The following is a 10,902-nucleotide window of genomic DNA, read 5'->3' on the forward strand; positions in this document are numbered from 1 at the left end:
TCTTATTATAACAATTAAGAGGGATCAATCCATCAATTTCAAAAATATTCTAAGAATCCCCATCAATATAAGAATAACCAAAAAAACCTATAGATGCCATTGTTTATTGTTGGAAACTCAGCATCAGCTTTTTGTTTATGGGATAAGAATGCTTTTTGTAAACTCTTTTTAGACATAGGGATAATTTCTAGTATTTCATTATTATTATCTAATTTTAAGATTTTGTAGGGCTAATTTCCAGTACTTCATTATTGTTATCTAATTTTAAGGTCATCCCAAGTCACACACCACCAAATTGATGTATGAGAGATCTCCTGTTTATGGGACAAGGGGCCTACCTCCATTTAGGGATTTGACTGCTAAGTCTATGAAGGCATACATACTCTACCTCTCTGGTTTTGAACCTGTGACCTTTTAGGCTGAAACACACCTCTTAACCCTACTCAAGCTGTATATTAAACCCACTCAAACTGTATACAACTTCTTTGAAGGCAAGTAACCTACCTCTGAAATTACTGCCTAGGCCAGAAGAGGCTTGCATTGCTCTCTCTATTCCGCAGGCGATAACTGGCTGCCCATATGACCACCGCTTGGCGATTCACCGTATGCGAAACATTCAAGGAAAATACAAGTAAAGCAGCCATTACTGATATATAACTATTTTTCCAGAATACTACTTTATATAAGATTGATATTCTGAAGAATCATTTGCTGAAACTATGGATAAACGAAAGTTGGAGGATCGATCACTAAAAGCATACAAAAGAGTGATACATCATAGGATCATGCAGAGCATTAAATTAAGGGAGAGTTACAATGATATAGGCAAACGAAGCCGACGAAGATGTGGAGAAGAGGGGATAAAAAACTTCCAGGTGTCATGTTGTCTTAAGACACAAAAAAAACACAAAATATATGCGTTGAGTAGAGACCTAATTGCGCTGAAGCCGCATATGATGGGGCATAGCCCCTGCAGAGTTGAGTGATGTTAAATGGTCGAATTTGGAAAAACAAAACCCCTTTCAAATGGACAACAGTTTTCAGGGGATTGCCCATTGAATTGTTATCAAACTAATCGCTCCTTAAAAACGTAATCTCTTCCATTATTAAGTAAGCCACCAACATTCATTCTAAGAAAGTGAAGAAGAGATTATTATGATTTTGAACGGGAATCCCATAATCATGACAAATCGCATTATCATATAACAGAGGGGCTATTGAATGAATTCCTGTATTAAAAGAATGTATGTACACGGAGGAATGCACATATTTCTTTTTACAATTCTTTACAGATTCACCTTCAAAACTCATATTACAGAGGAAGATGACCAACATTGGTCTGTTTCCCAACTTTGCCCCACATGACCACGATATCTATATATCTATATGTGGGAGCTCGTTCACCGGTAGCTTTACCCCATCTCTGCTCAGTGAAGCCCCGCACTTCACTTGAAATCTGGTAGTCATATTGTGAACGGTCTTGTGGATCCGAGAGGGTGACATACGCATTGTGTATACTCAAAAATATCTAGGTGCTCTCGATTTTCCCTTCAGGGGAAGTTGCCTGATCCGGATGAAACTCCCGAGCCAGAGTTCTGTAAGCCTTCTTTATATCTTTTAAGGTAGCGGCATGGCTTATCTCTAGTATATCATACAAATTCTTTGATTCCATGCGACCGGGCTCTGAAATTAGCCCCTCTGCTCCTGCAGAGGCCTGCAGTCCTCTAACCTTGGAACACCGCTGAAATCTAACATTTCTGCTCCAGCTGCTCCATACCGCGGGTGGTGTTTGGCGGCCCATATGACCAGCGCTGGGTGATTTACTAGATGAGAAAACATGTGAGGAAAATGTAAGAGAGAAAGCCATCACTGGCATATGATTCTAAACAACAAAGTGGGTATTACTTTCAGTAAGATTGATATGAAATGTGAAGTCTTACGCCAAGGGTGAGGTTTTAATTATATAGACAAAAGAAGCCAAGGAAGATGCGGAGAAGAGGACAGATATAAAGCTTTCAGGGGTCGCGCAGTCTTGTTATCCTTTCAGAAAAAATCTTGTTATCTCGGTGAGTGTGTTAGGAATTTCTGATAGTTCCTAAACAAAAGAACAAAGAATAATGCTTTGTTTTTTACACAGTGAAGCTAAAATTGTTTGGCTGAAGAACAGAGTTTTACATATGCACAGACAAACTTATATTCATTAATAAAACTGCCTAATACAAAAAAAAGGTCTTCCTCTTCCAGAGGGATTACAACAGGAACGCTTAAGTTCCACACAAAAAATTACTCTGTCTCTGCTTTAAAAATTCACTCTCTCTCTCACAAAATAAAATCAACGGTGCTATGTAATTTTTTTTCATTCACGCTGTTGCATTTTTACATTTCATCACTTGAACGAAAGATGAGCCAAGATATCCTCTTCAAAAAAAACCTACACTGCTGTGTGTAAAATTCTATCTCTTACAATCATGCTGCTCTGTTCTCCCCTTTTTTTTTACTTCGCATTGTTGTGCATTACATTACACTGCCCTTTTTTCAATGAAAAACAACAAAAAATAAAATTACATATTACTTTGAAAAATAAATTACTCCCGTGAATTAAAACTTCACCTACATTTACTGACCGAAATGAATTATATTAATTACATAACGTCGTGGTAAATTAATTTCTCGTCCTTCACCTCTTTTCAGTCAACCTTGCATACGGTCTTTTGTGTCATACAGAGGTCCAACAAAAAACATGTGTCGCTGCTCTCTTAACCGTAGATCTGCCCCAAGTTAATCGGATATCGCACAGCCAAAACAAACGATCTTTACGCGCCGGGGAATGGTGGTTTGGTAAAAGATTGCCCAGACACGTGTCAATTGATGATTGTGATCGCCGCCCCTTGGAAAAATACCAGCCTTCCGTAAAAGCGGTGCGGGGAAGAACTAGTGGTTTTCTTCAATAAATGCTGCAGTTGGAATTACATTTCAACACTCCCCTTTAATTTCAACTACTGGATTATCAGTCATACCCAGACATTTCCTCACAAATTCAAAACTTTTCTGCCCCAATGGTTTGTTCAGAATATCAACAACATGCTCCTAAGTTCTGCAGTGTTTTAAAACAATTTCTCCATTGTTTACCAATTCCCTGATGTAATGAAACTTTGTGTCAATGTGTTTCGTTCTCTAATGAAACGCAGAATTCTTGGATAATGCAATAGCTGAGCTATTGTCACAAAAAATCACAGTTCCTTTTGCTTACTCTTGGCATAAACTCCTTAACATCCTTCTCATCCAAATTGCTTGACACGTTGCTGCTGTAGCTGCCACATATTCTGCCTCTGCTGTAGGCAACGCTACAATAGGCTGTTTTTTAGAAGTCCATGAAATGGCTCCTGAACCCATGTGAAAAATATTACCGGATGTGCTTTTCCGATCATCTACACTTCCAGCCCAATCACTATCACTGTATCCAATTAAATTTGAACATTTTGAAGCAGTATATAAAATACCCAACCTTTTAGTACCTTTAACATACCTCAGAATCCTTTTTTCCGCCTACCAATGTGCTTCTTTTGGCCTCAACATGAATCTGGAAATTAAACTAACAACATGCATTATATCCGGCCTAGTTGCAGTCAAACACATGAGGCTACCAACTATGCCCTTGTGTAAACTAGGATCAAAACCCTTGTTGTTGTTCTATTTGCTGAGTTTTAATCCCATCACTGTGGGAGTGATTGTTGCTATGCTCTCCTACATATTAAATCTTTCCAACACTTCATTAAAATATTTTGCTTGTGAAATAAAAATTTCATTTCCTTTTTGTTCAACTTCTATTCCTAAGAAGTATCTTAGCAAACCCACGTCAGTCATTTCAAATTCTTCTTTCATGACTGTTTTGAAATTTTCAACAAGGTAATCATCATTACCTATGAAAATAACATCATTAACATATAACACAACAATTAGTATTTTACCATTCTTTTCTTTGATGTAGAGGTTGGGTTCTCCCTCACACTTTTCAAATCCATTTTCCAGTAGATAGGAATCTATCCTACTGTACCATGCTCTTGGTGCTTGCTTCAGCCCATCAAGAGCTTTCTTCAATCTGTGCACTTTGTGCTCTTGGCCTTTCTTTTCATAGCCTAGAGGTTGTTAAACGTAAACCTCTTCCATTAACACTCCATTTAGGAATGCTGACTTCACGCCCATTTGGTAAACTTTCAACTTATTTTGTGCTGCTATGGACAGCACTTCTCTCACGGTTTCCATTCTAGAAATAGGTGCAAAAGTTTCTTCATAATCTCTCCCATACTGCTGCTTATATCCTTTGACAACAAGTCTTGCCTTGTGTCTTTCTATTTTTCCTTCAACATTACTCTTGGTCTTGTAGACCCATTTAACTCCAATGACTTCTTTTCCTTTTGGTAGTTAAACTAAATCCCATGTATTGTTTCTTTCTATGGCATTGACCTCCTCATCCATAGCTTCTACCCATTCCCTATCCTTAATTGCTCCTTCGAAATGAACAGGGTCATCAACATGACAATATAAAGCAAACAAAGAGTTCATACCTTCATTTGCTGCCTCTTGTTCATAAATGTCACTTAAATTTCTGAACTTCTTACCTCTTTCATTTGGTGTACAAGTGCTTGAAGAAGCACTTGAATTTCCTCCTTGTGGTGTGCTTGGAGAAGCACTTTCATTTCTCCTCAAGGGTGTCTCTTATTGCCCTTGTGTTTGTGTTGCTATTTGGGGATGTATTTCAGCCATCTCCTCATCATCTTCATCATGTGATAAAGAGTTTTTAACATTCACTGTCTTCTCTATGCTTCCATCCCAAGCTTCCTCCTCAATGAACTGAACATCTCTACTCACAATAAGCTTCTTGGTGGATGCGTTATACAACCTATAAGCTTTGGATTCCTCACTGTATCCAATGAAAATACAGTTCTCCCCTTTGCTATCCAACTTCTTCCTCAGTTGATCTAAAATGTGTGCATAAGCCACACATCCAAAAAATTTCATGTGGGTGAATCCTTGCTTTGTCCCACTCCATGCTTCTTTCGACACTCTATTCACGACTACTTTTGTAGGGCATCTATTTAAAATGTACGCTGCACAATGTACAACTTCAACCCAATTATAATTTGGCAAATGCTTTGCCTTTAACATACTCCTCGCCATATCCATGATTGTCCTATTCTTCCTTTCGGCAACTCCATTTTGTTGCGGAGTGTACCTAGTGGTAAACTGATTATGAATTCCATTTTCTCTACAAAATCGTAGAAGTTCCTTGGAGATATACTCACCTCCTCTATCAGTTCTTAGAACTTTGATATGCAGCCCACTTTGGTTTTCTACAAGTGCTTTGAAATTGCAAAATCTTTCAAGCACTTCACTTTTGTTCTTCAGGAAATAAACCCAAGTTTTTCTAGTAAAATCATCAATAAATGTTAGAATATAGTGGCTGCCTGCAAGTGATGGAGTTTGCATCGGTCCACATAGATCTGAGTGCACAATCTCTGAGGGTGCTTTTACCCTTATGCTTTTCCTAGATGGAAAACTTTCTCTGTGTTGTTTCCCCAAGATACAACCTTCAGAAAGGCTGTCTCGTTTCTCTATCAAGGGTAATCCTCTTACCATTCATTTTCTATTCAACAAGTTAAGACCTCCAAAGTTGAGATGTCAAAATCTCAAGTCCCACAACCAATTTACATCTTTTGGTTAGCTTTGGAAAGCCTCTTGTGTCACTGCTGCTATTTCTTCTCCATCTTTTAAATCTGCTTTCATCTAGATAGGGAACATCATGATCCTTGTCATCTTCACTTCAGCAATACATCGTTTGCTGGGTGTTTTGTCCATGACGGTGCATACATCATCCACAAAGAAAACGTTGTACTCCTTTTGAATAAGTTGTCCAATACTTAAGAGGTTACATTTCATTCCAGGAACATAATAAACATCTGCTATGGTTTTCTTTTCACCTTTTCTTGTTAAGACATTTACTTCTCCTTTTCCCATAACAGAAACTTTACTATCAGTCCCTAGTGTGACTTGTGACTTCACATTCTGATCTGACTTAGAAAACAGGGCTATGTTTCCTGTCATATGGTTACTGCAACCAGAGTCTAGAAACCATACATCTTCACTCTTTTCTTCAGTCATATTATAGGCTAAAAACAAATTATCTTGGCTGATATTTTCTCTAGTGAAATTTGCACTAGTTGTATTACTCATATCATGCTGCTTCTTCCTACATTCATTTTCATAATGCCCATATTTTTTACAATAGTGACATTGGACATTGGATTTATCATACCTTTGTCCTTGAGCATGATGTTGTCCAATTTTTTGGTTGTTGCCTTGGCCTTGGTTCTGATTTGGATTGTTTCATCTTCCTTAAGCATTTGCTGGACTGTTTCTTCCACCTCTATTTTGGCTTCTACCTCTTCCTCTCTTTTTTCCTCTGCCTTGACCTCTTCCTCTTCCAAAGAACATCTGGGTCTTGAAGGCATGTACTAGAGGTGAGTTTTCATTTCTACTCAATCTCTGCTCATTTGTTATCAGTGATGCATGTAGTTCATAAACTGAGAAGTTTGTGAGATCCTTTGTCTCTTCTATGGTGGAGACAATCACATCGAACCTTGAGGGTATAATCCTCATTAGTTTCTCCACAATCCTCCTTTCTTCAAGAATCTATCCATGGGACCTTATCTGTGTGACCACACCAATCACATATGTTAAGAATGAGTCAATATTATCCGACTCCTTCATGTAGAGAGTCTCAAAATCTCTCCTCAGCAACTGTAGTTTTGTTGTCTTCACTTTCTCCATGCCTTGATAGGCTATCTTTAGAGTTTTTCAAGCTTCTTTGGATCTCTTAGCTGCTGCTATCCTTGGAAGCACACTCTCATGCACTGCTTGATACAAAAAGTAGAGGGATTTAGAATCCTTCTTCTTATTGCTCTTCAATAGATCTTTCTCTGCCTGAGTTAAGTTATTAAACTCATTTCATCTGCTAGTTCTTCAAAACCATCTTCAACTAATTCCCATAATTCTTGGGAAGCAAGCAAGGCTCCCATAGTTATTGCCTAATAGTCATAGTTTTTCCCACTAAATTGTGGGAGCTGAGTATTACAGATACCCATGCTAGTGCTGGCTCCAGCCATTCTTGCACTCTTAACTATGCTTCAAAATACTTGACCGTGTATTTAAAATAGCTGACTGTGAGGACAGTAACACAAAAACTAATTTGAGAAATACCTTGGATTTTTTCTTGATTGAGTCTTCACTCTGCTAGAGAAGGTGCTGCAACAAGAAATCCTTCCTTCAGCTTCTTTGACACCTTCAAAGAGCCTAGACAAGCTCTAATATTGGGAATTTCTGATAATTCCAAAATAAAAGAACAAAGAATAATGCTCTATTTTTGACAGAGGGAAGCTAAAATTGTTTGGCTAAAGAACAGAGTTTTACATATGCACATACAAACTTATATTCATTAATAAAACTGCCTGCTACAAAAAAAGAAGGTCTTCCTCTTCCAGAGGGATTACAACACGAACGCTTAAGTTCCACACAAAATATTATTATGTCTATGCTTTGAAAATTCACTCTGTCTCTCACAAAATAAAATCAACACTGCTGTGTAATTTCTTTTCATTCACGCTGCTGCATTTTTACATTTCATCACTTGAACGAAAGATGAGCCAAGATATCCTCTACAAAAAAAACCTACACTGTTGTGTGTAAAATTCTATCTCTTACATTCACGCTACTCTGTTCTCCCTTTTTTTCTACTTCGCGCTACTATGCATTACATTACACTGCCCCTTTTTCAACGAACAACAACAAAAAATAACATTACATATTACTTTGAAAAAGAAATTACTCCCGTGAATTAAAACTTCACCTACATTTACTGACCGAAATGAATTATATTAATTACATAACATGGCGGTAAATTAATTTCTCATCCTTCACCTCTTTTCAGTCAACCTTGCATACGGTCTTGTCAGTGATATGGAGGTCCAACAAAAAACATGTGCCGCTGCTCTCTTAACCGTAGATCTGCCCCAAGTTAATCGGACCACTGACGGCAATATCGCACAGCCAAAACAAACGATCTTTACGCGCCGGGGAATGGTGGTTTTGTAAAGGACTGCCTAGACACGTGTCAATTTATGATTGTGATCGCTGCCCCTTGGAAAAATACCAGCCTTCCATAAAAGCAGTGCGAGGAGGAACTGGTGGTTTTCTGCAATAAATGCCATAGTTAGAATTACATTTCAACAAAGTGCATATGGGGCGTCGGTAGATTCTTTTCCCAAACCCTGTCGAAGTTCGAAGTGCAGGACACGATATGCAGCTATTCCAAGTGTGAGCGAAATATGATGGAGATCCCAAGCCACCTGTCTTGGCACTACCAGACGCATTACGGACACATAGTATACACGGCCAAATTCAAAATAATGTGGGCGGGCAAATTTCAAAACTTGGTGGGAAAATTCAAATCTCGGTAGTGGTTTAAATTAATTGAGTTCACATGTATCATGCGCATGGGGATGATGCATCTCGCATTGGCATAAGTCATGGATGGATGATTTACAAAGACATCAACCCAACTCCCTAAAAGTATTTGCCGGAGAAATTATGTCCACGAATTGACAGTCAAAATTGATGTCAGAGTCCTTCTCCAAAAGTGTATTTAAGGTGTATTAATAGGTCTATAGAGGTGGAAATAGGCGTTCAATCCTGAGTGTTTTACACTGGACAGAAAATGACCTTATCAGTTAATGGAAATTGTCGAAATATCCATGACATATATGTATAACCATCCAGACACATGGTCATGTGAATTCCAAAAAGTCTCATTATAGACTACAACATTTTTTAGTCATGGGATTGCTCACGGCACATATATAGGCTAGGATTGTCTTTTCTTCTCGTAAGTACTATCATTTTGGAAATTGAATTCACTTTAGGTTTTATTAAATAATTATATATATATATATATATATATATATATAAATAATTGGAATGGGAATCTTTTCTTAGCTCAAAGATTTTCATTTTGGATTTTGAATTCACCTCATCTTTTATTAAAAAAAATTTCACCTGGAGGAGATTTATTTTTTATTTTTTATAAAATTATTTTTTATTTTTTATAAAATTAGAATGGAAATATATATATATATATAATAATTTTATTTTATTTTTCTAGTAAAGATTTTGATTTTGGATATTGAGTTAAATTCGTTTTTATTAAATAAATATTTATATGCCATAGATTTCTTTTTAATAAAATTTAAATGAGAAGTTTTAGAGAATTGGTAATTTCTCAAAATGTAACATGTAAAAATATTTTATAAATATTATAAATTGATCAATTATAACATGTCTAATTGAGGACACAAATTATTCACCTCAGCACAGAACCACTGAAACTAAAATATTTTAACACACAAATTTAAATAATAAATTTTATATTAATATTCATTTTAAAATTTATAATAATAATTCATTAAATTTAATATTTATAATAATAATTAAACAAATATTATTTTATTTAAATAAAAATTATCTAAATAATTCCCTTATATTTTCGTGGAACAAGAAAATTCAAACATGAATCAGACCATCTTAATTTTTTAATAAAACTTTTCAGTATTAATTATCATATATCTAATTTGTTCATTTAGTTTGATTTACGATTAGATATTTGTGGAAATAGAATATTTATATGCTTCATTATTATATATTCCTATGTCAATTTTATATTTTAATTTTGAAATATTATATTAAATCGTAAATACCCTTTAACTACTTTAAATTTGAAAAATTGGTTGACATTTCGAAATTCGTTCCCGTGCTTCGGTTATATAATTTTTATTTTAAGAAGATTTCAAAGATTCAGATGTGAATTTTAATTTTTAATTACGAGTTTTAAATATCTATAGTTAATATATTTTTGATTTGTTATTATTTATTAATTATTTATAAAAAATATAATAATTATTATTATTATTATTATTATTATTTTTCTATTTATTTTATTGTAAAGTATTTTTTTATTTTTATTTTTAACTGGTAATGTTACATTAAATTATATTTTCATTTTTTTAAGTTCTAAAATATGTAACAGTAGTCTACTTAATAGATGAAATGATTTTTTTAGGGTATTTTTCTATTTAACTATAACCAAAATTTCGTAGATATTTTTAAAACATAAGTTTAAGTGGTTTAATCTTTAGAATTAGAGTGTCTTAAGAGTTTTGAAGATGTGAATCCATGTATACATTCAAAAATATATTTTAAACATTTAAATCACAATCTTGCTTAAATTTGTATCCTCAAATTCTAGTGAAAAAGTCATTGATAGATTGAACCCAATATATATGCACAGATATATATATCTATATATATATATATATATATATATATATATATATATGAGATTGAATTGGTTTTTATAACATTTCATAGTGGGTATAGATATCAGGTGGTTGATTTTCTAGTGGCTTTTTCTACTCATTTGTTAATAGTTTTGGTTTCCATAGAAAATGGTTGAATTTTTTTTGGTGACTAGTTGTGGATGGTTAGTAGCAGGTCGTGTCCTCCCTTTTACTAGTTATAATTAAGTTTATGCTGTGTTAGCTATGTTTAGGCTAAACTTTGAGTTCTTTATGTTCTTAATTGAAATCATCTTCAATGATGATTTTTTATTAGATATTTACTTTCCAAAGCGTGTATGTGTGTGTGTGTGTGTGATTTAATAAATGTAATCATTTATGGTTTATGATAAGTAATTCTATTTTGGTGTAATGTTTAATGATAAAGGTGTAATCATGTGCTAATGTCGAATTAACACGAAATAGTATTATAGGCTCATTATCCCCATTGTGCCACACT

At 34.9% G+C, this 10,902-nt stretch overlaps 1 pseudogene; it reads right to left on the reverse strand.

The window, feature by feature from the left end:
* Positions 1-1,307: 1,307 nt before the first annotated feature.
* LOC149164953 (chaperone protein dnaJ 11, chloroplastic-like) lies at positions 1,308-1,867 on the reverse strand (annotated as a pseudogene).
* Positions 1,868-10,902: the final 9,035 nt, after the last annotated feature.

Source organism: Pinus tabuliformis, chromosome 5_1 (assembly GCF_031772625.1).
Source record: "Pinus tabuliformis cultivar Carrire ecotype Pingquan chromosome 5_1, CPIR1, whole genome shotgun sequence".
In the NCBI taxonomy this organism is placed as follows: domain Eukaryota; kingdom Viridiplantae; phylum Streptophyta; class Pinopsida; order Pinales; family Pinaceae; genus Pinus; species Pinus tabuliformis.